Below are 26252 nucleotides of genomic sequence, written 5' to 3'. Positions count from 1 at the left end.
TCTGTAAATACTCCTCCCTGTGGGCAGCCATAGGTGGAGTACGAGTCAAGTCCTCTTATTGAGGGGTTCCCCTCTGGTTCTGTGAATACTCCTCCCGGTGGGCAACCGGCGGGGGAGCACGAGTCAGACTCCACTCTTGAAAGTAGCAGCCTTGTCATCGACGAGGACACTTCAGATGCATCTCAAGCCCATGTTAGCCCTGATACTATCGCGAAAGCGAGATCTATTATCATGTCGTCTGATCTCTACAAGAATAAAGCCACCTTCGTCTGTAACCGTTTTATCTCTCATGGCTGTGACACGTTATTACATAGCGTCAAATCATTGAAGTCGCATCTCGCAAAAGTCCACGGTATAACCGGGAACATTGTGCCTTGCACGGCTAAAAACTGCTCTGAGGCCTTTAAGACCCCCAGTCAGTGTTTGCAACATCTCGTCGAGGCCCATCCTCATTTTATCATTGAGATTGGTTCCGATGGGGTGGACGATTTGTACCATTAATTTTTGATGTGTTGCTGATTTATTGGAACCATGGCCTGGCTACCCTTCTCCTTTTAATTGATCATTCCGTTAACCAAGAAAACCGTTAACCGTTAAACTGGTGTAGCCCTATAGGTGGGCACATTTGCAAGCAGGGATAGATTAACCTACAGAGAATAAGGTTGTTGGCAATATTTTAGCAGCAGCGAAAGTGAAAAAGAAAAAAAAGAGTTATGACACCAGCATTGTTGTGTGCTTATGTCTGTACATGGACAAAAAGATGACTTGGATACTGTGCGTACATTGATCTTGATTTTCATCTCGTATGCAGGTTTTCTAAGGTTTGATGAAGCCGCCAGCATCACGTACTATGACATTGTTTTTACAGACAAATTTGTTACAATCTTTATTGAATCAAGTAAAACTGACCAGTACAGAGAATGTAATCAAGTGCCTACTGCTAGAACGAATAAGATAACTTGCCCTGTGACTATGTTAGAGAAGTTTGATAAGTTCCAAAGTGTCACAACACATACATATAGAGTCACCTGGACACTGGGTCTCGCTGGACAAAATCTTGGACACTGAACCAGACTTTTTTTTGCAAGAGGAATTTAAGAGGTCATCTACATACGAGCTCTACAACCATCCTTTAACAGAGACTTTCTGCAACATATGATCCACTGCTTACGGAGTCACGCATCCTATCTGCATAACGTGACGTCACAGAAACAGTGGATTGCTCATTCCTTGACAAAGACTGTAGCTGATCAGTCGAAAATTTGGGTAAGTCCAATTTATTAGAATTACAGTTCAACTTTGTTTCTGCCGAGCTCACCACGGCCGAGCTGGAGGAAAAGAAGAAGCAACTGCAGGAGCAGCTGACGAGAGTGAAGTTAGCACAAGAGGTCGCCTTGTTGGAGGAGGAGCTGAGGAAGGCTCAACTCGGTGCGGGCGCCATTTCAGGGTCTACAGCAGCGGGTGCCACTGGGAGCGCCGTCACCAGCCCGACCACACACAGACTAAAGAAGTGAATTGAAGCCTCAAATGTCTATGATTCCTTGTAGGGAATGGTGGCTAGATGAGGGTGGCCGTAATGTGCTTCTCAGTATGTAAATAGCTGTAGCAGCAAAACTAATAGGCATGACCTGCAACTAATGGATTCTTGGCATTGCCTGCAAATAACCATAACTAGTGCAGGGAGTAGGATGAGATGGCGACCTGATAGCATAAATGCAGCATTTGCAGACTGTTGTTGGTGCTCTAGCCAGTGCTGGAGGGTATGTGGCTGTGTGACAAGGGCTATATTCTAAAGCAGCTGGGTGCAAAGAACAATGCAGAGGAAGACGACGATGATGGTTTCTCTCCATTCCGGACAAACCCAAGGCATGTGGCCGATAACGATCACCATTGAGAACCTTCCCAGATCCGTTCGGAACTGATGGCCACATTCATGACTCTTGCATGGTATTGCGCCTGGTCGGAGAAAGCCAGTATCTTCAAAATCTTTAGTGGATGGCCTTATTGAACTAGCCGATGGTGTTCAATGTCTATTACTTTGCCTAAATGGTCCTATGAAAGTAAATGAATCATTTGCATGACCATTCTAATCACACTAAAGAAAAACCTTCCGCCAATTTTGGTCCTTTTCATCTAACTTGTCCCGTAATGACTACCAAAGGCAACCTTGACGGCACACATATCCGTCAGTTCGAAAGGCAGATGGGAAGATTCACTGTCAACCGCACAGGCCACGGCGGCGGAGGTGGCGGTGATGGAGGTGGCAACCGCACAGGCCACGGCGGCGGAGGTGGCAGTGATGGAGGTGGCAACCGCACAGGCCACGGCGGCGGAGGTGGCAGTGATGGAGGTGGCGACCGCACAGGCCACGGCGGCGGAGGTGGCGGTGATGGAGGTGGCGACCGCACAGGCCACGGCGGCGGAGGTGGCAGTGATGGAGGTGGCGACCGCACAGGCCACGGCGGCGGAGGTGGCGGTGATGGAGGTGGCAGAGGCGCACATAACAACGGACCGGACCCGACTGAGCTATACTTAGCTCAAGCCCGCTACCACCATCGGGAGTTGGCGGATTCGATCAACCAGATGGAGAGGGCCGTGCAGCCACCCGGCGTGCCTTCCCGTTATCAACTCAACATAGAGATGGAGCGGATCCGTTATCTTGCCCAGAACATCACGGCTGCGATGGAGAATGTGCGGAGGGTAGCTGAGAGGGACCAGGCGGAGGAAGAGCAGGAGGCGGAGGAGAGCTGGCATTTGAGGATGTCCAGCTCATCAGAGGAGTCGTCGTCAGAGACTCAGGACCAGGCGGAGGAAGAGCAGGAGCAGCAGCCTCAAGACCGGCAGGAGGCGGAGGAGAGCTGGCATTTGAGGATGTCCAGCTCATCAGAGGAGTCGTCGTCAGAGACTCAGGACCAGGCGGTGGCGGTTTTGAGTCTCCGCAGATTTGCCAAACTATCGCTGTCAGTTTGTGATTTAATTTTTGAAAGAAGGCAAATTTGTCTGCCTGAGATACCTAAAGGCCGAGTAATGTCTGACAAAGGTACTCGACTGACTCGGGAAGCCGCCAAACGAGACGCAATGCTGGAAGCTAATGGTGGGAAAAAGGAGGGAGACGCCGCCATTATGAACGAGCTAAAAGCTCTACACCAGAAATTCGATGGTATGCAGGCCTCGCTGGAGAAACAGCTGAACAGCAAGGTTGACAGCCTACAATCCTCCTTGGAAAAGCTGCTGTTTAACACCAGGGATGAGCTCAAAGCCGAGCTGGAAAGGAAAGTCAAAGAAATTGGAGACAACATCGACTTGGAGATGGGTCACATGAGGGCACGCATCGAGGCCATCGAGACCAAGATGGCTGGATCAAACGACAGACCGGGCGAGTTCGACCCTGATGAGTCGGTAATTGTCTCAGGTCTACGCTTTGAGGAAGGTGAAGTTATCCGAGAGAGGATCGAGGAGCTGCTACACGACGGAATGCAGTCCGATGTGCCTGTTGTTGCTGTCGAGAGGATGAAGCCGAGAGGCCGCGGTCCCGGTGTCGTGAAGGTAAAATTCCGTTCCGTCCAGGAGAAGATCGCCGTACTCAGAGGGAAACAGAAGCTTAAGAGCCACCCCATCTATGAGAAAGTGTTCATCCGATCGGCGAAAAGCCATACTGACAGGCTGATAGAACTCAACTTCCGGACCCTGCTACGGGAAATTCCAGGAGGGAAGGATTACTTCATCACCGGCAGCGGACGGGTCCAGAGGCGCGACGGTCGCGACACACGTGCCGACAACACGCCGTCATCCCAGCCCTGAGAACGGAACGCCCAACCTGTGCGGGAGAAGATCAGCCTAGTTCACTGGAATGTTAATGGCTGGACAAGACTGAACTGTAAGTTAAGAGAAAACACACTGCAACACCTATCGCCGGACATTATCTCCATAAATGAAACACATCTGAAAGCTGATGATGTAATTGAGTTAGATAATTATACATGGTATGGTCACAATCGAATTCAGACCCATCGCAAAGCCGTCAAGGGCTCAGGAGGTGTTGGCATTTTCGTTAGAAACGACCTGTTTGAACAGTATAAGATTATGATCCTTGACAAAGAAGTTGACGGGATTTTAGGTTTGCATTTTGAGCACAGAAGGTCTGAATATACTTTTGTTGTCTTCTCGTGTTACCTTTCCCCCGAGCAGTCACCATGGGGACGGGATGCCGCCGAATTCCTTTCCCACCTGTTGTGTCAAATGTACGCTTTAGAAGCCTTTGATGGTATTTATGTCTGTGGTGACTTCAATAGTCGCACAGGTGATCTTGATGATTGTATAACAGAAATAGACGGCATTCCTCCCCGAGTGACGCTTGACACAACAGTCAACAATCATGGGGCTAGTTTACTTGACTTTCTAAAAGACGCGAAGATGTGTATGGTAAATGGCAGATTTTGCCAACACAATAACAACTTCACCTCTGTCTCGACAAAGGGTAAAGCAGTTGTTGATTATATTCTTACGCCCCACGATTGCCTCGAGACCTGTTGTGACTTTAATGTAATCACTGCAAGTGATATCGTGGAGAAATGTGGTTACTCATGTTTAAGTTTGATAGGCGATCGGAGCAGATTGCCAGATCATTCTGTGTTATCTTTGACTTTCTATGTTGGAAGCCAGGTTGTTGAAAACCCACAGTCTCTGCCACAACAATGCAGGACAAAGAAATACAATATCAGACACTTACCTGGGAATTTCTTGGCCTCTGCCGTTAGCCGTTTGGCTTTGCGTAACATGATAGACAACCTACAAGCCATGCATGAAAGTCAAGCCAACATTGACGCTTGGTATGACACGTTTTGTGACACTCTACATGATGAATTAAAGTCAGGTGAGGATGTTGATATTGTTAATGTGTCAAAATATAGAAAACTTTATCGCCCTGGTAAAGCATTTTGTAATGCCGAGTTAGATAACTTATGGTCGGAAATGCGGAAAGCCGAGTGTGAATTTACCAGATTTAAGGGTAGTAGGAGGCGTAGAGAAGACCTCAGGATAGTTTTTAGAAGTAAGCAGCATGCTTTCGATAAAAAGCTTCGTTTTTATAAACGAAGATACGAGCGAGGACAAATCCTCGAACTAGAAGGTCTCCAGACTAACAATCCCCAAAGATTCTGGAACGAAGTGAACAAACTAGGACCTAGGCGTAGTACCAAGATCCCTATGCAGGTCACTGATGATAAAGGAAGTCTGATTCGTAATTGAAAGGTGGGAAAATGACTTTGCAGGTTTACTCGCAGGGAAGGATAGAGATGCTGAATTTGACGAAGACTTTTACCAAGAGATCTGTTCACTGAAAGTACAACTTGAAAGGAACATGAGCGATTCTTCTTACTCCTCAAATCCGTCCCTAAACTCCCCAATTACACTTAATGAAGTGGAGAAGGCCTTGATTTCCGCCAAGACCAAGACGGGGAAAGCCAGTGGAATTGATGACATCTCTAACGAAATGTTAAAAACCCCAAATCTGCTGCATTCCCTGTATAGTCTAGTGCAAAAATGCTTTGATAGTGGCCTTATACCGTCTATCTGGTATAAATCAATAATAAAACCTATCCCTAAATCAGCCAAGAAAGATTCCAAAATCCCTATGAATTACAGGGGAATAAGCCTGATGAGCTCAGTCTACAAACTATACACAAGTGTCCTTAATAATAGATTAAATGAATACCTGGAGTCCTCAAATCTGATAGTAGATGAACAGAATGGTTTTCGCAAAGCGAGAGCCTGTATTGATCACATATATACAATTTCTACTGTTATTAGAGCAAGGATTCAGGAGGGTAAAACTACTTTTTCATGTTATATAGACTTTCAAAAGGCCTTTGATTGGATAGATAGGGATCTCCTGGCTTACAGATTGCTTGAATGTGGGGTAGATGGCAAGTTTTATGAAGCATTAATGACACTATATAAATCACCAATGGCATGCGTGCAACTCAATGAACACAACACACAATGGTTTCCTACTCCGGTTGGAGTTAAGCAAGGTGACGTATTATCACCAACCTTATTCTCTCTGTATGTCAATGACCTGGCAAAAGTAGTGAAAGAGTCTGGAATTGGTGTGAGGATAGACGATACAATACTCAGTATACTACTGTACGCAGATGATATTGTTCTCATGGCTGAGTCTGAAGGCCAGCTACAGGAAATGCTGAACATAGTAACACAGTGGTGTTCAAAATGGAGGTTGATGATCAACCAGTCTAAAACACAAATTATGCACTTTAGAAAACGTGGCACTAAGCGTAGCACTTATGAGTTCATGTTTGGAGAAATGAAACTTGAGTACACAAGCTCATATAGATACCTAGGTCTCCATTTAGATGAGCATATGACTTTTACCCCTGGTACCACTATTCTTGCAGATGCTGCGGGTAGGGCCTTGGGAGGTATACTTGGCAAAGTTAAAGTCCTAAAAGACTTAGGATATGAAGCCTACTCTACACTGTACAGTTCATGTGTCTGTCCTATACTGGATTACGCTGCGGGTGTGTGGGGTTTTAAAAAGTATGACAAAAGCACTGTTATTCAGAATAGAGCCATTCGGTGCTTCCTTGGCGTTCACCGCTTTGCTCCCACTCATGCCATAAATGGTGACATGGGCTGGACACCGTGTGAAGTTAGATGGAAAGGGGCTATGGTGGCTATGTGGAACAGGCTAGTGAATATGTCTGACGACAGGATTACAAAGAAGGTTTTTAGATGGGACCTGCGAAATAATGGTCCCTGGAGTAAAGACTTGTATGAAATATTCTCTGAATCAGAACAAGAACATGTTTTTCAAAATAGGTTAAGAGGCGACACGAGACTCACAAAAGATGTACTATTCTCGCAATATGAAAAAAATTGGGCTTATGAGCTCTGGCTTAAGCCAAAACTAAGAACGTATGCACTGATAAAAGACTCTTGGATACTTGGATACTTTATTTGCTCCATTAGCTTCATACATAGTATGAAGCTACTCTTCCTGGAGTATGATGATACACAGAAAATACATCAGACAGACTACATAGAATTGCCTACAGGCTACATAACATTACGGCATTAAAATTAGCTAACTAATACACATATTCTTTGACATCTCTTGCCTGAAACTACTCTGAGGTGCGGTTTGTATTCTATGCGGCAAACTGTTCCACATATATATTGCTCTATACATGAAGGTTTTTTTCATAGCATTGGTTTTTGGTTTTGGAAGTTTATAAGTGTTTTTACTAGCGTTGCGAGTCCTGTAGCTGTGCTGCTGTGAAACTGGAAACAACTGTTGGTAGAGTATAGCAGGTTGTTGTGTGGTGAGTATCTTCCGGAACTGGGTCACGGTGTTGATTTGTAGCCTTTCTTTGACGGGCCGCCATGCAAGCGACGCATGTAGGTGTAGTACAGAGGTTCTATAGCCAAGGTGCAGCACAAGGCGCGCCGCTTTGTTCTGCATAACCTGCAGCATTTCAATGTTCTTTTGTGACGTAGAAGACCAAACGGGTGAACAATAATCGATGTGTGAAAGTGTGAGGGCTTCTGTGAGGAGTTTAAGCAGTGAAGAGTCCAGGTAGGTGGCGCATTTCTTTATCATTCCCAGTGAGCAGGCCATTTTCCTTGCCGTTACTTTTGTATGGCAGTCCCAAGTAAGGCACTCATCAAGGGTACTGCCAAGGAGTTTTGTTTCTTTAACTTGCTGTATAAGTTGGCCATTCGAGTATAAGGTGAGTACCGGATTCTTTCTTATTTTGGGTTTACTTCCAACTACCATTGACTTTGTTTTGGAAGCATTGAGGAATAGCCTGTTCATTAGAACCCAGTCACTTATGTGATCCAGCTCCCTCTGCAGGGTGGATGTGATCGCTGAGACAGACGGTGCACATGTATAGCCAGATGTGTCATCAGCGAACATAACTGATGTAGCTTCTGTTGTGACAAATGGCAAATCATTTGTGAAAATGCTAAAAAGAAGGGGTCCGAGACAGCTCCCTTGGGGGACTCCACATATGATTTCCTTGAAAGACGAGTTGGAGCCATTATAGCTAACACATTGCAAGCGCTTTGAAAGGTAGCTGTTCATCCATTCTACTGCACTGCTGTCGAAACCATAACATTGTAGTTTGCTAAGAAGGAATCCATGATCAACCAAATCAAATGCAGCTGAAAAGTCCAGGAAGATCGCGCCTACAAGGTTTCCATGATCAATGTTACGGTACCAGTCATCTACCATTTGTAGGAGAGCTGTGCATGTGGAGTGGTTTTTCCTGAAGCCATGTTGGTGGGTTGTCATCAGGGAGTTCTGTAGAAAGTATTTGGAGATTTGGCTGTATACAACTCGTTCTGCTATTTTGCTCATAGCTGAGAGTAGACTGACTGGTCTAGCATTCGGTCCACTTAAGCGGGTAGTCGAAGACTTAGGCAAAGGAATCACCTTAGCTTTTTTCCATTCAGTTGGGTAAACAGACGTAATGAAAGACAAGTTTATCACGTAACTAAGTGGTTGGGCTATATGTTCGGCAGCTAGTCTCAGCAGTGTGTTGTCCAGGTTATCCAGACCCACTGCTTTCCCATCAGGTAGAGACGACAGGTGTGAGCGCACTTCTTCAACATGCACTGGACTGAACTGAAAGTTGCAGTCTTTGTTTTCCATGATCTTCTTCTGTATCAAGGTAAGTAAGTTGTCGTTCATCTGTGAGGTTAGCCCATTTCTCAGTGATTCTACTTTTTGAGTGAAGAAATGATTGAAGTACTCCGCTATGTCTTCTGCTTTGGTTAGGTAAACACCATCCTGTTCAACTGCACAAGTTGGCTGACTTCGGCCTTTACCCAGCATACCATTTAGTGTTTTCCAGAGTGACCTAGGGTCATGTTTGGCCTCTTCCAGTTTGGTTCTGTAAAAGGCGGCTTTCTTCCTCCGATTTAGTTTTACGACAGTATTTCTGAGTTTTTTGTACACAAGAACATCTGATTCCAGGCGAGAGGAGATGGATTCTCTTCTTGCTTCATCCCTGAGATGCATCAATTCTCTCAGCTCGTCGTCTAACCAAGGTGCTGGACTGGACCTCACTGTTCGCTTTTTTACAGGTGCGTGGCTGTTTGCGACGTCACTGAGGATGGTTGTGAAAACATGAAGTGCCATATTCACATCTGATTCATTGTATATCAGGTGCCAGGGTGCCATCTCGATGTCACGCTGGAAGTCTTCAGGGCTGAACTTCCCGTATGTTCTCCTCACGACTACTCGAGGTTGTGCCTTTGGAACCTTTGTTTTCCTTGTTGTGTATGTAATATTGTGGTCGGAGAATCCCAGGGGAACTGAGGATACTGGTGTGCATCTCTCCGAGCAGTTGGTGAATACTAGATCGATGCAAGTTTCTGTTCTTTGACCTCTGTTATTCGTACCAATCCTCGTGGGTTCCTTGAGACTCATTCTCTCCGGAGAGATATGTTACACTCCCTCTTACAAGAGCCCAGAGATCTCTGTGTGCCCAGCTGAGAGCGGGCATATTACCTTTGTCTATTGAAACAGGAAGATTTAATGCCATTCCTGAGGATGATAGAATTTGTCTACTGTGTAATCTACATGAAATTGAAAATGAGGTCCATTTCCTCTTTTATTGCCCTTTTTACGACAGTTTACGCCAAACACTGTTCAACAAAATGTACAACAAGAGACCTGATATCATTTGGGAAAGAGATGAAACAAAACTTAACTGGTTATTCACGGAGGGGGTATTTGAAATTGCTTCATACATTCAAAAGGCTTGGAGGGAACGTAAGCACTACATCTACTCATAACAATTTGATTCTATTTTGCATCTAGTTTTGGCTTTGTCTGATTTTGTTTCTACCCTGTCATATACTGTTTTGACTGTTATATACTGAGTTGATATACGTGTGTTTCCTTCAACAACTTTTGACTTGAATTTAATTTATGTTTATTTACCACCTGCTTTTTTGAATTGAATCACTGTATCAGGTGTGTTCCTTTTTGTGTTTCCACTTCATTATGCTCATATTATTTTGTTACTCAGTACTGCTATTATTATGATTTATTTCTGATTATCAATATTTACTACTGTACCTCCTACATCTCTCAAGTTTATGTATTCTTATGTATGGTGTCTTATAAGCCCGTATGGGCTGGGCGACTTTTGTCGCAGGACACGGAAATAAACATTCATTCATTCATTCAGTCAACATCTTACTTCCTGAACCACTACCACAAGACCTCAAGCTTTGGATGTTGTTAGAAAACGACATCCGCGTGGCTAATGAGCGAAGGGCCGCGATCAGTGGAATAACAGGCCACCCATTCCGGCCTGAAATGCCAATGTTCGTGGACGGTGGTTCAACCTTAAAATCCGAAGAGATCTTACAGGTAACTTTCATTCTCTTCGTCATCATCATCACCATTATCATAATCTCAATATTTTTTGCTTCATACGACACTGTTAGTTTCGGGTAACAAGCTAGGTTCTTTTCATTAAACATTATTTTACTGTTCAAGAATCATCTCTATGTGTGCGCAGTCTACCGTTGATCCTATTTATATTGGGCTTGGCAGTAAAAGAGAAGAAGGAAAGAAGTTGCGAGTTTTTGTACTTTCATGTTTTTTTTTGTCGGTTCTCAGCAATTTCTTCACAATAAAGTCAATTACATAGTCAACTGAATGGCTGATCATGATGTTTATGTGCACACACAGCCCCGATGGAGGAGGTACAGCTAGCCATGGCACAGAAGGTACACGTATGTTCACTGTTGATCACGTGGATGTTTGTACCAACACTGTGGTCAATATAAAAATACAGAATAAGGATCACATCTCTTTGTGGTACTGATACTTGCACTGTTGTAATATTGGGGAATTCGCATGGAATGACAAGTAACTATTCCCAAAGATGAATTTCGTGTCCTGCTTTGGCTGGCATAGTCATTATGACAGCCAAGGCAGCCTAAGTAGCAAGATTGTTTACCCTGGGATGAATTCAAAATGGCTACACAATCAAGTCAATTACTAAGTCACCTGAATGGCTAATCATGTGTTCATATGCACACAGCAACAACGGAGGAGACAGAAGAAGGTGTGGCACAGAGGGTATGTCCACTGCTGATCTGTTGGATTGTTTGCACCAACACTGGTCATGGGTGATGGGACCTTCACCTCATCTCAAAACAGTTGTTAAGATCTGCCTTGTCCTTTTCCCCATAGGACTGGGAAAATGATTAAAAGTGAAATACTGGAAAACAACAATGAATGTTAAAAACACAGACAAATGTCTGTTTTAGAAACCGAGACAGAGCCGGATCCTTCAATCTGCTTGGAGACAAGGGCTTTGAATTTTAACAGCCCCTGTGTGTTTGAATAGAATTGAAGTACAATATGAAGTCTGTGTTTGATTGTCTAAGTTTTTTTTTACCAACTTCTTTGCAAAATGTGTGTTCAAATCTGAGTCCAGCCCCTTCAAAGTGAGATTTGGTGGTCATTTGACGGACAGACGCCCCGCAGTCAGATTCTACGCACGCCTCGATAGAACATAGGGATTTTTTTAGGGATGCATGGGCATTCTCAATGGCAGATTGCTATGCTATTTTCTGAGAAGTACAGCATATTCTACAATTTTAATTACCAGAACTTTGGATGGTACATGGATCATGAATTTTAACAAACTTCTTTGATGGCCCTTCCCACGATCATTTTTTTTTCGATGGCCCTCCCCCTAGGCCAAACAAAAATCTCAATGGCCCTCCCCTCCAGTGAAGCTGGTACCCACCTCCCCCAGTAAATATCGTTAAGTCCCTTACTGACTCATACATGTAAGTTATATCATACATTTTCTACAGGAAGAAGAACTGCGGGGTTGGCGGTGCTATCCCGAGCCCCGACAGGCCAAGAAACGTCGCCAGGAGCTGGAACCACAGCGCCAGATCGATAGAGAGAGGCATCGTATTGCAGAAGAGAGGCAGCGGGTGGCAGAACAGAGGCAGCGTGTGGCAGAAGAGGTGATTTTTTTCAGTTGTTACCTCTGTGAAACGCGGGAGATATTACTTTAGTTTTTGTAAAGGTAAGAGTGACGTACAGGAAATTTAGGTTAGAGTTGCCAGAATTAGTATTAGACTATTTCATTTTTGTGTGAGAACTGACAGACACCCCAGGTTATGGGGTCAGTGAAATCCTGCTACATGTATAAGGAGTGGATGAAGCCAACTACAAAGCATTAACTTATAGGTAATTTATATTGAAATGTCTCTTTCTTACGTTAAGGACGAGCCAATCTTTCAAAGCTGAATGTGATACTTAATTTACTATTTTGTCTTGCAAATCACGTATTAGCGATTGAGTGTTGCCCCTTTCTTGTGATGAAAGGCTAAAGACTGCGAAAGGTCAGACATACTGAAAACAAAACCTCCATACGGAGGCAAATAAACTACGCACAAAAAGTTCGGAAACTTAACTTTGGTCGATTATATCTCCGTTGTTTTTTTACCGATTTTGATGCATTATATATCATTATAAAGCTTGTGTGATTCCCTGTTCTATGATACCAAACTTATTGTGATTGAAAACCCACGGAACAAGTACCAGGACTAATAACGTGAGTGGGTCACGGAGAAAAAGTGCCCAAAATTCCCTGTTGGTGTCATACGCGCGCTGTGACATCCTATCGGTATGGGCGCGGATGATGATTCAATACATTGTTTCCTCAGGTTCTAAGGTTATTTTTAGAACACAGACCATCCAAGGTTATTTCTAGTACACAGAACATCCAAGGTTATTTTTAGCACATCGAAGATCCAATTGTTTACACCACAAAAAAAACCGCGTCCTGCAACAGTATCATCATCCACAGGTGTTATTTTTTGTTATTGTTTCACAACAAACATTGGGGTATGGGGAGGCATGACCTCCAGGGGAAAGACAAGACTTGTACCAGGAACCCTCAATGCAGAAAGATATCGTGACACAATACTGGATCCGGTGGCCATCCCTTTCCTCCATAACATGGGGCCGAATGCCTTGCTGCAAGATGATAACGCCCGCCCACAACGGGCAGGGATCATCGCCGACCATCTCCAGCATGCAGGTGTAGAGAGGATGGAGTGGCCCTCTAAGAGCCCGGACCTGAACCCCATCCGAACATCTATGGGATCAGCTTGGGCGAGCTGTCCGTGCAAGAGTGACCGAGAGAACAACGCTGGCTGACCTAGGACGACTGCTGGTGGAGGAATGGGACGCTATCCCACAGCATCGCATTGCGCGACTGGTGACGAGTATGAGGAGGAGGTGCCGTGCTGTAGTGACAGCATGTGGCTGGGCCACCCGTTACTAATACTCCTTGCTAACCCGTTACTAAGACACAGATTGTTGGTTTTGATAAAGAATAAACTTAGCTTTCATGAATATGTCTTGTTTATTCTTGTTGATTTTTCATAATACCCTCGTACAGAAGTCAATATCAACAGAAGAATATGTACGGAATAGCATGTTTGACTATAGTAAGGTAATCTGGGCAATTTATTTCTTCGACCCACTCACTTTAGCAGGCCTGATGCTCGTTTCATGAACTTGCAATCACAATAAGTTTGGTATCATGGGAAAGGAAATTAAATAAGCTTTTAAATGATATGTAATACATTGAAATCGGTAAAAAAAATATGATCGACCAAAGTTAAGTTTCCGAACTTTTTGTGCGTAGTTTACATTTATCAACACAATCATGTCATTGTGCTCCCAAAACACACTGTATTCAAGACTTCTGTCAACATATAAGCGATGGAGATACCGTCTGGACAGCCAGGTCCCCTCGAAGCCATCCCATACCTCCAACAGACTAGGCTAAAAGCGACAATTAACAAGTTGGCAGACGTGGTAAAGATCCAACAGAGAAGGCGTGGTGAACAGCAACACATCTGACATTTCAACCCCAAGAGAACACACAGCAACCACTTCTCCGACTTGGACACTACAATGCCACAGACAATGCAGAACCAGACATGGATCTGCAACCACTACAACTGGCAATCAACACCATGCTGGAAAAACGTCACAAGCAGCCAGAGGTAATGTTTGAAATATGCTTCACAATTTTCATGAGATGGAACCATTTTCGTTTGGACCTAAGGCACTCGTTTTTGATCAAAACTACCTAGATGAGATTCGAAGAAAGGAAGAGAAGAAAGAGAAACAAAACATGGGGAGCAGATTGGAAAGGAAGAAGAAAACAAGAGCACTGTAAGAAGTAGCACCGTTTGTAGGCAAAATTACTAGACAATATTCCCCTTGAGTGTCAGAACGTCATTTTCATGTCGTGAAATGTTGAAGGTACGGTACGGTGATATGAAAATCTGGAGTCTAATGACGGGAAAAATTTCATTTTCTTTATCTGACCTATAATTACTGCCATGTAAGCTGAAGTGCCGTATGTGGACAAAAATTACTGCTGAACATTTTATCCAAGGTGTAAAACATCCTTTATAATGTGCGGACATGTTTGGGTCCCGGTTCAATGATATACAAATCCGGACAATGTCGGACAGACCTGCAGCAGCAAACAGGGCATTAGCAGCAGTGTTCTAGAGGGTCTCACAAGTCTTCCCACAACCCCTGTACTTACTAATAGAAAGCTACCTTGGGTAGATTCAAGGAGAAAAAGTTTGCACATGGGGAAGGGAATTAATCAAGGACCCAGCTGATGGTTAGAAGTGCTTGTAATCTGCTTCAGACATGGAGCAATGAAAAGCATGGCAACATACCACGAAAAGTGGGAATCTTTCCTAAAGGAGAACGGAAGGAAATCTGTTGTCTCCCCCTTCAGGGGGGAAAGATTCAATATCCTCCTCCACAATGGTGGGGCACTTAACTATCACAAGTCAGACATCAAGGACCTGTATGAAAGTTATGAAACTGTTTTGTGATCCTGTGACATGTTTTACATTTTTTTATGAAGTCAATGCCCAATTTGATGGTGGTGTTTAATGCATGAAGTAATGAAATGAATGACTAAATCATTTGTGATTTCTTAATGGCTCGGCTGGAGCAAGAACGCTATGGTGAGGAGGCAGAAGAACGGCCAGTGTTACTCGTTGAAATGATGAACAATATAAGGCAATTCGTAGATTCGACTATGCACGTGCATGCAAAGTTAAAGGCCCCTGAAATCTAAACAAAACCTGTTTGGCCTGACGTTATTTTTTTTTTTCACGGCAAGCAAAGACAAGGTACTACGTAGTGAACTAGAGAGGCAGCTGGCAGAGAGGGAAGCACGATGGAAACGAGTGGATGGTGTTCGTGTGCCGCCAGCGTTTCCCCCGCCTGTTTCGACCCCACCAGCGCGCACTGACGACGCAGCAGGAGGGAACCGTGGCCTTGGGGGATCAGACTATGGACAATTCAGCCAGACTAGCTCAGTCCATTGAAAACGCTGACTTTCTGCCTCTAGAGGGAAGTAGTTTGACAGACTTGATGAACGCAATGTTGCTTATAGACAGTTTGATTAAAACACAAGATTTAGCTTTGATGACAAGAGAATCAAATAGCTGCTATGTCACATGTGTTGCTCATTTGTTGCCACTTCAGTTTTTTATTGCTGATGAAAATGCTCATTTTCCCTGTATGTGCATAGGTCTACATTGGTTCCAAAAGCATGGCTTTGAGATAAAGAGCAATGGAGAAACGTGCTGCAGCTCAGAACAACGCGGAGGCCGCATCCATGGACATACCTAATGGAGGCACTGAGAACACAGAAAAGGAGAAAGTAGAGGAGACGCCAGGACGGTAGCCAGGAGAAGAGGGGCTGGGAAAAACTATGCTTGACATTTCATAATCTATTATAATTATATAATCTGGTGCGTATCAGTGACGTTAATTGATATTTGCTCTAACGAAATGGAGCAAGACCCAGAGGACTTTGAGAGTTCAGTAGACGAGTAAGTATTGGTTTTCTTCGTATGATCACTGATAACTTCCATGTAAGCTGAACCACAGTCTGTAGGCAATAGTACAAGACAACATTTCGCCCAATAATATTAAGTACATTATTGTATCCAAGTATCCTGGTCGTCAAATTACACTTGTACATTTTGTATATACTTATGTATAATGTTTATATTGATGTACCAACAATAACGTCACACATTATGTGCAATGAATGACCAAGCCAATTCCTTGCAGCAAGATGGACGCTGAGCCACCGAAGACGCCGCCGGAGAGACACGGCCGCCCTTGGCCACATGGAACGGCCACGTGGTGCAGCCTCTATCGGTGAGTGAACTTCCCCCACCGATAGAGGGCTACACACGTGACAGCCTGAACTGGACAGTGCATACCGGCGGTAAGTTGTTGTTTCTCAAAGTAGTAGTAAGACTTTGTTGAAAGTGTTATTCGTGAATAGTAACGCCATTCAGTCATTTATTTTGGCTGTAATGTAGGTGTGTTAGCGGATCCTAATCAGGTCAAAATGAAGCATTCGTTCGTTCGTTTCTTCATTACTTAATCAATTCATTCATCCGTTAATTTCACACGAACAGTACGCGGCGTGGGTGGCAGCGTTTCCGGTGGCGGTAAGTTGTTGTTTGTATAAAAGTAGTAAAGAGTTTGTGGAAAGTATTATTCGTAAATAATGTAGGCAATTTAGTCCTTTGTTTTGGCTGTAATGTAGGTGTGTAAACGAATCGTTATCTGGTGACAAAATTAATGAAGCGTTCGTTCGTCTGTTCATTAATTAATTAATCAATTCATTCATCCGTTAATTTCGCCCGAACAGTGCGCGGTGCGGTTGGCGGTGTGCCCGGCCATGGACGTGCAGGCGGTAAGTTGTTGTTTGTGAAAGAAGTTATTATAAACAGTTTGTTGAAAGTATTATTTGTAAAGAATGGACGTCATTTAGTCCATTGTTTTGGTTGTAATGTATATTTGTTAGCGGATCCTTATCAGGCGTCGTCGGTGTGCCCGGTGGCGGGGGTGGCGTTGGCGGTAATTTCTTCTTTATGAAAGTAGTAAACAGTTTGTAAACAATGTACGCTATTCAGAATTGAGCTGTAGTTGGATGCATGTGTAATACATCTTTACATACCTATATTGCAGATACGTTTGTTTTGCCCTGCCATTAAAAGGTCAAGGGTGGAAATCAAACACAGGGTAGGAAACACCATATTATTAAACTGTCAGGGAAGGCACCAGAATTTCAAATAATGTTCTTAAACTTTGTACACATTTTCCAACAAGAATATATTTTGAGAATCCTGAGGGACGAAGATCTAATCATATAGTACCTGTAGCAAATAATAAAACAGGTATTCTGTAGAACCTTCGAACAGCTGACAGCACCCGAGTTCCAGTCGTCCATACAGTAGTTGTCCAGCTGACAGCTCAAATATTTCAGGCTGCCAAGGATAATGGTCTAGGCTACAAAGTATGGCGACGTTAAATAAAAGACTTATTCTATATATTTATAGTGCAATATATTCATTTGGTGATTTTCTTTAATTTGTTATCTCAGGATGGAGACATTGACGGGCTATGTACATAATGTATCGCCCATGACGGAAGGTGATAAGACGCAATTCTTTCGGTTTGACTGGGAAAGCTGCAAGGTCTTCCCTTATGACTATTCTTGGGCAAGCTGTAGCTGTGTCTATAGATGTGTGAAGATGTGGTGAAGAAGGAAATCTGTTTTTCTCCTCAGAAAAGGACGTTTTTCAGTGAGAGGGGAGATAAGAAATCTTGCAAAACCAGTAAAATCTTGTCATCTACCATGAGAAAAAGTAATTTTGCGGTAAATGATAGACATGCTGTAGGACCAACAAGCAATGTTGATTTTGAGCCGAGAGCACCTGTGATCAGATCTATTACTCTGCAAGAGATTAGTAATGTTCCCGCTGGGGAGGTTGTTAAATGTTAACATTGAAGTTGTTTCAGGAAAATCTACATAAGAACATTCTACTCAATCATCAGGAGGTTTGTACTTAAACACAGTTTTGGTAATATATTCCCTTCTTTTAAATTTGTACCTATACATTTTGTAGATTGTGCCTGTTGACAGACATGTCCGAGTAAACCTTGAGCTGCAGAAGACCTTCAAAGAATTCCTACCAGAAAAAAAGGATTGTTTCTTGTTTAATTTGTTGTGTAGTTTCGAGCGAGCAGATGGCGTTCGTCGAGAAAACCAGAGAGGAGGAAATTGTCCTCTTAAACCTCGCCAATGCAGGATTCGAGCTCGACCCGGTGCCCCAAAACGCGGACTGCTTCTTTTCCGCGACCGCCAGACAACTCAGTAGAGGATACCCACGTGCCAACACCACCGCTAAGCAACACCGGAGAGGAAATTCTCCTCTTAAACCTCGCCAATGCAGGATTCGAGCTCGACCGAAACGGGGAATGTTTCTTTTCCGCGGCCGCCAGACAACTCAGTAGAGGAGACCCACGTGTCAACACCACCGCAAAGCAGTTACGGCAGGACCTAGTCCACTACACCCATATCCTGGTTAGTGAAGTATCTTCTATTTGCAGTATTATCGAATCAAGTGAATACCGTCAGACACTCTTAAAATGTACATCAACAGATCAATCAAACATGGAGAAGTATTTATTCCATTGGTAGATGGAGGCTAACAAGGGGTTAGTCAAGAAGCTCAACCAGGTGAGTTTTGAAAATTCTGAAATGTTTTGATGAATACAAATGTTGTAGTTGCCACTTTGATTTTGCAAATATAACATACTAAGTTATCATTTTAATTTGTGCTATCGAGAAACAGGAGAAATAAGACAATGGCACTGATCCGTTTTCATACTATATCTATACTATGTACTGTAGATGCATAAATGTCCCCGATGGTTTTATGTTCGCCGTCCCCGCCGCCAGCCATCTGATATCTCACTTATTTAATGCATATTTTGGAGTCAGTATCACAGGCGGGAGAGAGCGTCTGTGAGGTGGAGATTGACACTAGTCCTGAGGAATTGAAGCTGTTACTAGTAGTAACGGCCGTCTCCTTTCAGCAGAAAATGCCGGAGGGAGACGGCCAGAGCCTGCCGCCCCGAAAAGTCCGTACGCCGAGCCGCCTACTTCCGCAGCCAAGAATCACATCCCCATGAGATGTACTGCAAGATCTGGAGATGGCTTGACTTACTAGTCAACAGCTAGATGCAGAACTTCTAGATTTAGAAATACTACCTTACCTTTTAGCGTGGACTTATTGAATAAATTGTAGTTTTTTATGAAGTGTAGTGTTATAATGTTATTGTAATTAGTGTAGTCATTGAAGGAATTTCAATTAATTATGTTTCATACCCCATTTCAGCCAGAAAAGGCTACGATGGTATGTGTGTTGCAAATAAATCAGTCATACACTACCAAAAATGCATTTTCTTTTTTTTCTTTTTCTTCCTTCTTTTTTCTTGTACTAAGAAGATTTATCTGGCATCAAGCACATTATTCTGTGTACAAGAAGTTCAAAAAGTCCCTGTTTTGAGCAAATTCAAGAAACCCATATTTTTCTTGCACGAAGAATTTTGTTCTTACAGCTAATCAACCAATACTTCTAGAATATTGTTCTTGCAGTCGGAATATTTAAGACAAAATTTCTGACACATATATTCTAACCCTAATGATAATCCTTAAGCAAGCTCGACGTTTACCGGTCAATGCCGGCGGTAAGTTGTTGAGAAAGCAGTTTGTTGAAAGTTTTATTCGTAAAGAATGTACGCCATTTGGTCCTTTGTCTTGGCTGTAGGGTGGAGATGACGGCCTCCCGCTTTGTGTTAACGTCGCAAGTAGTCCTGCAACACGATATAGCTGTGTAACTTCTCTTGACAGTGCTTATGGGCTATATGTAACCAGTGAATTTTCAATTTGAACAATGCATGTTTTATTTCAACACCCATGTTTTGGTTGCGCTTGACAGTCTCTTGTAATAAAGTGTGGTCGTGAGCAAACGTAACCAGAGGCCTAGACGTATCGTAAACGTGCTCGGAAATGAGTTATGGGGTGGTTTCGCACATGAAATGTTTACGGTTGAAACGTGACCGTGAAGATGCAAAAATAAAACTACATTGAATCAATGATCATAATGTGCATTTCTCCATATTTCTATTAGATAGATTTCTCGACAAAAAGATCTCCTGGGTTTTATCCTGGTTTATACGAGGTGCATTGGTTTATAGCAGAACGCTAAAAATAAAATATTCCTCAAGTATGATGAAACCCGCAAGATTGTCTATGTTGTCGGGGCTAAGAAGAAACCGTTTACGACATTACAAATGAAATGAACCAAGGAAAAATACTTCGGGTAGGTTGGCTCATCTCGGGGACTAAACCGTTCTAGAACCTTCTCAGAAACTCTTCTACGGCAACAAGAGGGCAAATTTCTTGATCAACAGGGTGGCAACCTGGTGAAATGTTATGTAAACACCTTCATAAACACACCTGACAAACACATTTTTAATGTGAAGCAAACAGCCTGTGCGTCTGGAGGGCAAAACGTCAAGTCCACCAAACCAACAACTAGCTGGCTTTGATCCTGACATCTTACAAAGGTTGGGAGAGGTTGCCAAAGTAATCTTGCGAGAGAACAAAGGAGTGTGCTGAACGTGAAAAAACGAACCCGACATGGCGATGAATGTTGCTGCTGCGTTCATTTTGAATGAACTACAGTAGATTGAAATTCAAGATGGTCGCCAGTGGATGGTCTGAAATTTCCTCGCAGTGACGGTCCGGCTTTTTCATCGGATCCGTTGGACTACCAACGACATACCGTCCCTAAGCTGAGCCTAACTACGTTAGGTAGCTGCATGGTGATTCACTGTTTCTGTAGTATTGTCGACTAGTCCTACCGCCATCTCGGTATTCAAATATGGGCCCTTGGCCTGAGTCAAAGAATAAATAAAAATAAATAAATAAATGAAGTTGACAAGCTCCAAGGCTCCTTGGAAGAGGAACGTCACTCTCGGCTGGTTTACAGCAAGACGTCAGGAGGTTGTCAGTTTTACCGATATGGACTAGGCAAATGAAGATCTATATTTCTTAACTTAAAAGGACTGCATAGGACCAGATCCAGACTTAAGCTGAGATCTTCACTGCCCCACACTCGTGTGAGATAACTAGTAATACTTCAGTTGCTGATGTATTTGTTAGTAGTCTACATTCTTTAAGAGCAGGAGCGACTGCAACATGTTAACAGCGAAAGCCAGAACCCCAGACAGAATGCTTACTACATCAATGAGAGGAAACCATGTGTATGCCTGCCCAGTACTCGACTGCACCTGCACAACTGGTCTGCCAGAGAGTGTTATTAAGAGGCAAGGGAGATGGAATACCACACTACCACTGACGGTTATAATATGATCTCCTGAACGATGGATTGATCAAAGAACGATAAAAGATGTAACATTATAAGTAAATGCAGAGGAGGAAATTCTCCTCTTAAACCTCGGCAATGCAGGATTCGAGCTTGACCCGGTGCCCCGAAACGAGCTTAACTCAGTAGACGCGACCCACGTGTCAACACCACCGCAAAGCAAAAAGGAAATTCTCCTCTTAAACCTCGGCAATGCAGGATTCGAGCTCGACCGAAACGGGGAATGTTTCTTTTCCGCGGCCGCCAGACAACTCGGTAGAGGAGACCCACGTGTCAACACCACCGCAAAGCAGTTACGGCAGGACCTAGTCCACTACACCCATATCCTGGTTAGTGAAGTATCTTCTATTTGCAGTATTATCGAATTAAGTGAATACCGTCAGACACTCTTTAAATGTACATCAACAGATCAATTAAACATGGATAATTATTCATTCCACTGGTAGATGGAGGCTAACAAGGGGTTAGTCAAGAAGCTCAACCAGGTGAGTTTTGAAAATTCTGAAATGTTTTGATGAATACAAATGTTGTAGTTGCCACTTTGATTTTGCAAATATGACATAATAAGTTATCATTTTAATTTGTGCTATCGAGAAACAGGAGAAATAAGACAATGGCACTGATCCGTTTTCATACTATATCTATACTATGTACTGTAAATGCAGAAATGTTCCCGATGGTTTTATGTTCGCCGTCCCCGCCGCCAACCACCTGATATCTCACTTATTTAATGCATATTTTGGAGTCAGTATCACAGGCGGGAGAGAGCGTCTGTGAGGTGGAGATTGACACTAGTCCTGAGGAATTGAAGCTGTTACTAGTAGTAACGGCCGTCTCCTTTCAGCAGAAAATGCCGGAGGGAGACGGCCAGAGCCTGCCGCCCCGATAAGTCCGTACGCCGAGCCGCCTCGTCTACACTTTTGCGGCCAAGAATCACATCCCCATGAGATGTACTGCAAGATCTGGAGGTGGCTTGACTTACTAGTCAACAGCTAGATGCAGAACTTATAGATTTAGAAATACTACCTTACCTTTTAGCGTGGACTTATTGAATAAAATGTCGTTTTTTTAATGAAGTGTAGTGTTATAATGTTATTGTAATTAGTGTACAGTCATTGAAGGAATTTCAATTAATTATGTTTCATACCCCATTTCAGCCAGAAAAGGCTACGATGGTATGTGTGTTGCAAATAAATCAGTCATACACTACCAAAAATGCATTTTCTTTTTTTTCTTTTTCTTCCTTCTTTTTTTCTTGTACTAAGAAAATTTATCTGGCATCAAGCACATTATTCTGTGTACAACAAGTTCAAAAAGTCCCTGTTTTGAGCAAATTCAAGAAACCCATATTTTTCTTGCACGAAGAATTTTGTTCTTACAGCTAATCAACCAATACTTCTAGAATATTGTTCTTGCAGTCGGAATGTTTAAGACAAAATTTCTGACACATATATTCTAACCCTAATGATAATCCTTAAGCAAGCTCGACGGTTACCGGTCAATGCCGGCGGTAAGTTGTTGAGAAAGCAGTTTGTTGAAAGTTTTATTCGTAAAGAATGTACGCCATTTAGTCCTTTGTCTTGGCTGTAGGGTGGAGATGACGGCCTCCCGCTTTGTGTTAACGTCGGAAGTAGTCCCGCAACACGATATAGTTGTGTAACTTCTCTTGACAGTGCTTATGGGCTATATGTAACCAGTGAATTTCAAATTTGAACAATGCATGTTTTATTACAACACCCATGTTTTGGTTGCGCTTGACAGTCTCTTGTAATAAAGTGTGGTCGTGAGCAAACGTAACCAGAGGCATAGACGTATCGTAAACGTGCTCGGGAAAGAGTTATGGGGTGGTTTCGCACATGAAATGTTCACGGTTGAAACGTGACCGTGAAGCTGCAAAAATAAAACTACATTGAATCAATGATCATAATGTGCATTTCTCCATATTTCTATTAGATGGATTTCTCGACAAAAAGATCTCCTGGGTTTTATCCTGGTTTATACGAGGTCCATGGGTTTATAGCAGAAATAAAAATAAGATATTCCTCAAGTATGATGAAACCCACAAGATTGTGGATGTTGTCAGGACTAAGAAGACACTGTTTACGACATTACAAATGAAATGAACAAAGGGAAAATACTTCGGGTAGGTTGGCTCATCTCGGGGACTAGTCCATTCTAAAACCTTCTCAGAAACACGTCTAAAGGTAACAAGAGGGCACATTTCTTTACCAACAGGGTGACAACCTGGTGAAATGCTATGTAAACACCTTCATAAACACACCTGACAAACACATTTTTAATGTGAAGCAAACAGCCTGTGCGTCTGGAGGGCAAAACGTCAAGTCCACCAAACCAACAACTAGCTGGCTTTGATCCTGACATCTTACAAGGGGGAGAGATTGCCAAAGTAATCTTGCGAGAGAACAAAGGAGTGTGCTGAACGTGAAAAAACGAACCCAACATGGCGATGAATGTTGCTGCTGCGTTCATTTTGAATGAACTACAGTAGATTGAAATTCAAGATGGCCGCCAGTGGATGGTCTGAAATTTCCTCACAGTGACGGTCCGGCTTTTTCATCGGATCCTGAGGACTACCAACGACATACCGTCCCTAAGCTGAGCCTAACTACGCTAGGTACCTGCATGGTGATTCACTGTGTCTGCAGTATTGTCGACTAGTCCTACCGGTATTTAAATATGGGCCCTTGGCCTTGGCCTGAGTCAAAGAATAAATAAAAATAAACAAATAAATAAAGTTGACAAGCTCCAAGACTCTAGCTCCTTGGAAGAGGAACGTCACTCTCGGCTGGTTTACAGCAAGACATCAGGAGGTTGTCAGTTTTACCGATATGGACTAGGCAAATGAAATCATTGCACAATTCGAGAAGAGGTGTAGAGAAGAACAGCATTGTACACAAGAGTAGCATGACCTGGCCACAAGTATCCTTGCATTTATGGAAGTATTTTCAGGAACCTCGAATTTATCTTTTCCTACATTGTCAAGGATTCTCGATCGAGCAATCAACTGTTTCCAGCGGCCTTGGAATCGCTCAACGAGGGTTTATTACCTAATAACTATTCTGTGTGATGAATGGAGAGGTTGCAAGGGGGGGGGGGGAAGTGGGCACTAAAGAAGTAGCTGGTACTGACTGATTCTGGATTCTTTTGTATTTTTTTCTTGTAGTCAATCTTCAGCAGAGTGACGCAGTGGCGGAGTCCTGCCCAGACAGGTGCGAAATATTTTTTTCAGTTGCTTGACTTAATTTTTAATTGTCTTGTTTTTCTGAAGATAGTGGTGGAAATATGAAACCAGTATCAACGTAAGAAACAAATAAGATAGTATTGAAATGCCCATGTGTAGATCACAGTAAGAAAAAAATATTACATGATACATGCCAGGAGGACCTTGGGCACCATGTTCCATAACATTCGCAAAGCAGAGCGAGCGTGCTTAGTATAGACTTAAACTCTGTTATAAGAAGAGTGATATAACTGAAATTATTTTTGTTTTTGTTCTAACCCTCAAAACGGACTCTAGTGGGAAGTATTATCAGGAGGTGAAGCTTTGGTTAGGAAAGTGACGGTAGTAATCAGGAATATAATAGTGCAAGGGGTAAAACCACCCAAAGCACTGCTGTACGAGATATTAGCTATTGGTTACAGACACGTTTAGAGTACATGTACTAGCTCTGCGTTTATCGTTAAAGAGACGTGAAGTTTGAACAAGGTATGTATTTCTCAGCCAAACATCTTGCTGGGACACTGTTTGAACAACAAGTTATGTTCAACTCAGAAACGTGCTTGCTGCGAGTGTGCATAAAGGTTCATTTTTGCTTGCTGTATTGTTCAGTTCTACTTTCATGGTTATTCAGCGACTTACAGACTAAATTATGGGCATAAGGAAACACTTTCTTTTATTGTATTTCAGAATTTTATCTTTGTAGGCAGTTGGCTAGTCAAAGAAGAAGTTGGCTTTCGGTTTTATTTAGATACTACACATACATTATACATGCGTTATTTAAGAGCAGGAGCGACTGCAGCGAAAGCCAGAATCCCAGACAGAATGCTTATTACATCAATGAGACGAAGCCATGTATATGCCTGCCCAAAGCTCGACTGCACTTGCACAACTGGCCTACCAGACAGCGTTGTAAGAGGCAAGGGCGATGGAATACCAAACTGCCACTGACGGTTATAATATGATCTTCTGAACGATGGATTGATTGATCAAATAAAAGATGTAACATGCTAAGTAAATGCATGGGGTTACAAACACTTTTACGCTGCATATTTGAGTAAGACTCTCATAACCTTTTGTACATTGTATTTGCAGGGGAGCACGACCTGCCACGCCCCATGGACACTGCCTCCAACCTGCGCAGCAGCTAGACTCTACCTCGGTTGCCAATTTGACCCTATCTCTGTAGCCGACTCCCTTCAAACATTTGACTCTATTTGGCCAATTTCTACTATTTTCCCAGCGACCGGGGGAGACTGGTAGAGTCTAGCAGCAGCCCCAATGGCCAGGGCCCTCACATCTTCACACCCACACCTCGGAGGTCATTGCACGGGCCGAGCAGAAGGCCAGGATTGCACAGAGAGAGAGAGAGAGAGAAGAGAGGCAAAGACTAATAAACTATATGTAAATCCACAGTACGTTGCAATATATGTATGCACATTACTGTATGTACACACACACACACAAACAAATGGACACACACGCTTATAACACTAGTCAGATTTAAAGGAAACGTCAAGAATATAATCAACTTGAAAGCATGTATAACTATAAGAGGTATCACAGAAATAGGTTCTGTCATAGTGTAGTGAAGCATGGTTTTTGCAATTGGCATGTGAAAATCAAGTGATGATTC

The 26252-nt window shown here is 43.1% G+C and overlaps 1 long non-coding RNA gene across 1 annotated transcript in view; it reads left to right on the top strand.

The window, feature by feature from the left end:
• Window positions 1–13681, top strand: part of LOC136441212 (uncharacterized) — a 41388-nt gene extending 27707 nt beyond the window's left edge. The window contains exon 2 of the long non-coding RNA XR_010756868.1: window positions 12741–13681. This is a non-coding gene — a long non-coding RNA (uncharacterized lncRNA). The remainder of the gene's footprint in view (window positions 1–12740) is intronic.
• The last annotated feature ends 12571 nt before the right edge of the window (window positions 13682–26252 follow it).

The sequence above is a fragment of the Branchiostoma lanceolatum genome, chromosome 9 (genome assembly GCF_035083965.1).
Source record: "Branchiostoma lanceolatum isolate klBraLanc5 chromosome 9, klBraLanc5.hap2, whole genome shotgun sequence".
Lineage (NCBI taxonomy): Eukaryota > Metazoa > Chordata > Leptocardii > Amphioxiformes > Branchiostomatidae > Branchiostoma > Branchiostoma lanceolatum.
The sequence above is the reverse complement of the archived record's forward strand: the minus strand, read 5'-3'. Positions and strand labels throughout refer to the sequence as shown.